The sequence below is a fragment of the Humulus lupulus genome, chromosome 4 (genome assembly GCF_963169125.1).
Source record: "Humulus lupulus chromosome 4, drHumLupu1.1, whole genome shotgun sequence".
NCBI lineage: Eukaryota > Viridiplantae > Streptophyta > Magnoliopsida > Rosales > Cannabaceae > Humulus > Humulus lupulus.
This window is the reverse complement of record NC_084796.1, coordinates 109,910,281-109,916,985: the sequence shown is the minus strand read 5'-3', so window position 1 is coordinate 109,916,985 and position 6,705 is coordinate 109,910,281. Positions and strand designations below refer to the sequence as shown.

Sequence of the window (6,705 nt, the reverse complement as noted above, 5' to 3'; positions counted from 1 at the left end):
AGATAAGCATAGCGTAGATGTTCTGGTAAAACCTTCAATTCTAACACAGGTGGCTTCAAAATTGATGGTAATGGTCTTTACGGTCCCTCACCCAATTCTTCAAACCTTTTATTCTTCCACGGCTCATGTGATTGTATCCACTTCAAATAACTCAACGCCTCTTCATTATCCTCACCATCTATGTCATCAACTGTAAGACTAATTTCAAGAGGATCTTCAATTAACTTTCTTCTCCCTACTATCTCTTCTACCACATCAACTGAGAAACAATTGTCACTTGCTTTAGGATAAGTCATAGCCTTGAACACATTAAATATTACTTCTTCCCCTTGCACTCTTAGCCTTAACTCTCCCCTTTGCATATATATCAATGCTTGCCCAGTTGCTAAAAATGGCCTCCCCAAAATAATAGGAACATTCTCATCCTCATCCATATCAAGAACTATAAAATCAGCTGAAAATAAAAACCTATCCACCTTCACCAACACATCTTCTATAATACCACATGGATGCTCAACAGATCTATCAGCCAACTACAATGTTACTATGGTTGGCCTAGCTTCACCCAAACCAAGTCTACGAAATACTGAAAAAGGCATCAAATAAATACTTGCCCCCAAATCACAAAGTGCATGCTTACATTCAAACTCCTCAATCATGCATGGAATAGTAAAACTACAAGGATCTCTTAACTTTTGAGGAAGTTTCCTTTGCAATATAGTACTACACTCTTCTGTTAACGCTATTATTTCATAATCACCCATCTTTCTCTTGTTAGACAGAATCTCCTTCATAAACTTCACATAGCTGGGCATCTGCTCTAATGCTTCGGCAAACAGTATATTAATATGTAGCTTCTTGAACACCTCTAAAAACTTTGCAAACTGCTTATCCAAATTATGCTTGCGAAGCCTTTGTGGATAAAGAATTCTAACATGCTGCTCCATACTCACAGGTGGTACCACTTCTTTCTTGTTAAGGTCTTCAGTAACATTTTCCTCATTAGACTTCTCTTCTTCTATGCCTTGTGTATTTCCCTTCTGACTAATTCTTCTTTGTCTCTTCATACCATGTTCCACTCCTCAAAGTAATGGCTTGACTCTTTTCTTTAGTATTAACTTCTATAGTTCTAGGCAAATTTCCTTGAGCTCTATTAGACATTAAAGTAGCCAACTACCCTATATGAGTCTCCAAACTCCTTATGGACGCCTTGGTTTCAGTCATAAATTGGTTGATTGCATCAGGTTGGGGCTCAGCTGGTTTCATTGGCATTTGGTGTGGTGTTCTATTTGTGGTTCATAATATCATTATGGCTGAGGCGAAGGGTAAGGTTGTTGATTGTTTTGAGTATTGGACCAAGAAAAATTAGGATGGTTCTTTCAACCTGGGTTGTAGGTCATGGAATGGGGATTATTAGGTTGTCTCTGGTAATTCCCTATAGCTTGTACTTCTTCCATGGGCATGTTATTCATATCTAGAGCAGGGCACTGGTTGGATGGATGGGTTGTACCACACAATTCACATAGGTTTTGAACTTGCATAGCTTGAGATGGGAGTGTAATCTCTTGTAGTTGCTTTGTCGAGGCTGCTACTTGAGCTGTAAGCATGGATATAGCATCCAATATCATCATTCTAGCAACCTTCTTTGGTTTTCCCTTTTCAGTTGGCCACTGATAATTATTCATCGCCATCTCTTCTAATAGCTAATACGCCTCATTAGCACTCTTACTCATAAATGCACCTCCCGCCGCAACATCTATAATTGTTCTAGTTGTTCCATTCAACCCATTGTTAAAATTATGCACCAACATCCACTTTTCTATATCATGATGTGGAAACTTCCTTAACAACTCCTTAAATCACTCCCAAGAATCATACAGTGACTCCCCTTCCATCTGATAAAAATTATTGATCTCTTCCCTTAGTTTTGCAGCCTTCATTGGAGGAAAGAACTTGGCAAGGAACTTCTGAGCTAAATCCTCCCATGTAGTGATAGAATTCTCCTGCAAGGATATCAACCAACTCTTCACCCTATCCCTTTGTGAAAATGGGAATAGCCTCAATCTTATAGCATCACGCTCACCCCATTCATTTTGAACGTAGCACATAACTCCAGAAAATTAGCTATGTGTAAATTGGGGTCTTCCGTTGGCATACCTCCAAACTGAACAGTTGATTGGACCATTTGAAGAATTGCTGGCTTAATCTCAAAATTATTTGAAGCAATGGTTGGAGGTCTGATGCATGAATGCACTCATGTAACAGTAGGAAGTACATAGTCTCTCAAAGTTCTTGGTCCTTGTTCCCTTGGAACCTCTGCAGCATTAGGAATTGCATCAACTACCGCAACCCCTTCACCATTATTAGCACCATTTCCCAAATTGTCAGCCATGGTAAACTCCAATCTTTTCTTTGCCTTTTGCTTCTGTCTGCACGTTTTTTTAATTTTTAGATCTATTGGTATAATCTCCTTTTGTCTATTTCTTCGCATATACCAACAATTTCTGAAACACAATAGAACCTTGATCCAAATAAATGTTAAACAGAAATAAAATAAAATAAAACATCCAAATTAGAGAAAATAACATTTAACTGTGATATTGGAAATTAAGTCCCCGACAATGGTGCCAAAAACTTGATCTGTGAAAATTTGCACGCAAGTATACGTGGTCGATTCAAGTTATATAGATAGTAAATAGAGTATCGTTCCCACGGAGACTATTTTCCAATTACCACTAATTGATTTTCAAATTCTATTTGGTGAATTAAGATTAAGATGAATAATTAAAATTAAAACGAATACTCTAAACTATGAACATAATTTAAAGAACTAGAAGCAAAACAATGAATCAACTAATTGAAAATCAATAATAAAAATCCTAGGATTTAATTTCATCAACTTTTCATTCTATTAATTTTACTAATCAATTCTAAATCTCTTCTTCCTATTCTAATAGCAGGTTAACATAATCAATTCGTATTCTTTTTCAAGATATAAAATCTTAGCATATATGCAGGATTTCTACATTTCTGTGATAAACTTAAACACATAGAAGGCATTAAGCATGGAAACCTAATTACTACACAAGCCATACAAGTACTTTAGTCCAATATGCAACCTATGTCTATATAATGATAGCATATTGAATTCTCATCTTTCGAATTTTAAATCAAACCATTAAATAAAGTAAATAATGATCAATTATTTACTAGCATTAAGCAAACATTCTATAGATTAGAATAGAGAAGAAGTATCAATAGAACATCATAATAAAATTAAATAGAAATTCAAGTGACTACATTAATCCCTAGCTAAAAGATTTAGTTCATAGCTAACATAATGAAAATAAACTTCAAATAATTATTCATAGAAAATAACCTAAAGAATTCAGATGAAAAAGAAATCTAATTACAGTAGCATTTGCTAAATGTAGGGTTTATAAAACTAAAAAATGCCTCCCAAATTCACAGAATAATGTTCCTTAAATAGCTTTCCAATGCTCCCAAGTGGAAAGACCATTTTGTCCTTCAAAAAGTGGTTAAAAATCTGAAAATCGCATTGATAGCGCTGTAGCGCTAGGTCTTGAGCACTGTAGCACTATTGTCAATGCCGAAATGCCCTAAAAATTATTTCACTAGCGCTGTAGCGCCCATAATGTAGCGGTGTAGCGCTACTCTTCTATTCTTGATAGCGCTGTAGCGGCTGTTTTGTAGCGCTGGGGCGCTACTGACAAATTCAACAGAGTCTAACATATCCTTCCTAGTGCTGTAGCACCACTTTGATAGCGCTGTAGCGCTATTGACAGTATAAAAGCTCGAACATATTGCTCCCTTAAAACGTGATTTTCTCCAAATTAACTCCATTTTCTTCCACTTTCACTTCATTCCATTCTTTTCACAAACTTAGCATGAAAAACCTGAAACATGAACAAATAGCATAATTCTGCAATAAAATAACCCTAAACTAATGAAAACCTACCTAAAAAATAGACCCTAAACAAGCCTAAAACTCATTTATCACCAGGCAGTGTCCCATTACCCACATGTGACCCCCGTCTCGCACGCCCGACTGATGCACTGTGCGAGGCCTTCATCAGGCGCCTTGCGCCACAAGCCCCTGCTGCATGCCAACGGCTCGCGAGACACCATCTCGTGCCCCAGGCCTTCACCTCGCGACCTTGCCTTGCGCCACAGACCCCTGCCGCACGCCAACGCCTCGCGAGACACCCATGATCACCCATAAAGGCTTCAACATTTAAAGGTTAGAAGAGTAGGATGCATACGGATACGAAGTACGTACGGGGGTATGACCCTGAAGACACCAGGTGTCTGACCCTAAGCACCACGTCAGACAAGTAGTGGTCATGCGAGTAAGGTACATGATGTGGTCCTTCCTAGCCAACCTATGACGTTCGTACTAAATAGGTTGTGGAGGTATAACGAGGTACTAAAGTGGAGGTGCTCCCGTAAACCCTTGGCATGTACTGGAGTTGACCACCGTGCTCTTGGCACCACTACCATCTGTAGACTGCATATGCAAAGTTGTGTCCCCAAGAACCACCATGTACAGTGAACCAATAGTGCTCTACTATAAGTATGACCTCCCTTCACCTGAGAAGGGGGTGAATCTTTTGGAGAATTTTGTAACCAGATATTGCTAATGAAAAGAGATATTCAACATTCTCTCCATTTTTCATTCTAGCATTTTAGGATTTACATTTGATGTTCTTGAGATTGTAAGGAAGTTTGCCTGAAGTTTAGTGATTTTAAAGTTCACTTCTTTTACTACTCCAAAAGTTCATGATCTAACTTAGTTGATGAGTTCTTAATGTAAACAGTTTGGCACCGTCTGTGGGAAGAATAAGTGCCAAGCCACTATGCTTCTATTGATTCTGGTAGAGAAAGATGCCAAGACGTTCTAAGCGTCTGAGAGAAAACGAGAGGTTGAGGTCCACCTCGACGGAGATCAGCTGAGGCCTCCATTAAGAATCCTCCGCCACCCGTAAATGTGGATTCACCAAAGGAGCCCAGGTTTCTTGAAGATCAAAGGGAGGCTTCGTCCCCAGTTGTCCAGCCTAATGAGAACAGTCTGATACTAGCGGCTGCTCCCGCGGAAGATGCTAGAGAGTTTACACCCCCAAGGCCACCGCAGGTGTTGAACTCCGACCGGCAAGATTCGGGTCCATCAACGTGCAGACCAGACAAGAGTCCACAGGTACATTCCATAAGCTCGAGCTCTAGAACTCGATTCTACGAAGAGGAGATACGCGAGTTACACCAAAAGAATCAAAGGCTAGAAACTACCTTAGAGAATATGCAAGAGGTATTTAATGACCTACTACAGGGAAAGTCAAGCATGCCTCTCCCTAGGCAAAATGAAAAAGGTCCTATAGATGACGGGAGGACTTGTAATGCCCCAAAATTCCTAATAAGATTTAGGACCTTGATCAGGAGGCCGGGAGGGCCATAATTGATTTATTATGATAATAAATTATTATATGCATGTTTATGTGAATTATATTATTATATGATGATAAATGCATGCATATGGGTGTATTTATAATTATAAGGGCATTTCGGTAATTTGGCCCATTGATGGCGTAGTTGTGTATTTTTGTGCATGTGGGTGAGTTATGAACGGTACCACATTATATGTGGATTTGTTCGAGACTTTCGGCATGAGACGATCATGAAATGCAAGTGTTCGGTCTGGTCATAACGGGATTAAGTTCGGGGCTCGAGATGAGTCTCGGGGTGATTTTAATGATTAGAGCATTACTGGGAATTAAAGGGTAACGAGTTATGATTTATTGGTATGTGAGAATATTGAGAATAGTGGGAATTGGAGGGTGTTAATCATGATTAAAGAAATAGGTGCGAAAGGACGGTTTTGCCCTTGGTGGCTATTAAGGTTTATTTTAGACTTGAGGGCGTTTAGGTCTTTTCACCCTAAAAGATTTGTTCAGCCATTTAAGCTTAGAAAGCTGTAGAAACCTTCTCAAAACAAAGCACCAAAATCACCTTCTCCCGTACATCATTTCTCTCTGAATTTTCAAGCTTTTTTGAGGAATCAAGCCAAGGAACCAAGCTGGGATAAGCTAGGGTTATGGTCCACCATTGAAGAGGGTGTGTTACTGAGATTGAGGTGAGTTTTTAGCCATTAGAACTCTTGCTTTTGCTCTGTTTTCTTAGTTGAGTTCCAGCTGGTTTTTGGGTTGGAAAGTTGGGAATTGATTGGAGTTTTGGCTAGGGTTCTTGGGGTTGTGATGCTTGGGGCATGTGAGGATGGTTTTTCGGTTCATTTGGGACTTAATTTGATATTTGGAAGCTTTTTATTTGGGTTGGAAATGGTAGAATCGAAGGAAGAGATTTCTAGGCAATCTTTGGCTGAAGGTAGCGCTACAACGCCTAGTAGGGGGCGCTACAGCGCTATCTGTAGGGAGTGTTGGGCGGTTTTGGTTCTGCCTTGAGCGCTGGGGCGCTAGGAGGGTAGCGCTCCAACGCTACCCTGTTTCTTCAGAACCCCATTTGAAGTGTTTTTAAGGGTTTTTTACTCGAGGTTTCAATCCTTAAGGCCTGGGATCGAATCTACTCACCGTGTGGGTAGATTTCGAGGTCCCGAGAGTGGGGTTTAGATCAAGACCCTATTATTGTTGATTTTTATTAATTGGAGGTTATATTTGGTTATGACTAGGTGACCGCTAA

At 39.5% G+C, this 6,705-nt stretch overlaps 1 non-coding gene across 1 annotated transcript; it reads left to right on the top strand.

Annotated features, from left to right (window-relative positions):
• The first annotated feature begins 1,821 nt into the window (after nt 1-1,821).
• On the top strand, nt 1,822-1,928 carry LOC133833721 (small nucleolar RNA R71). The gene has a single exon (XR_009893088.1). It is a non-coding gene; the product is annotated as a small nucleolar RNA R71 (small nucleolar RNA).
• Nucleotides 1,929-6,705: the final 4,777 nt, after the last annotated feature.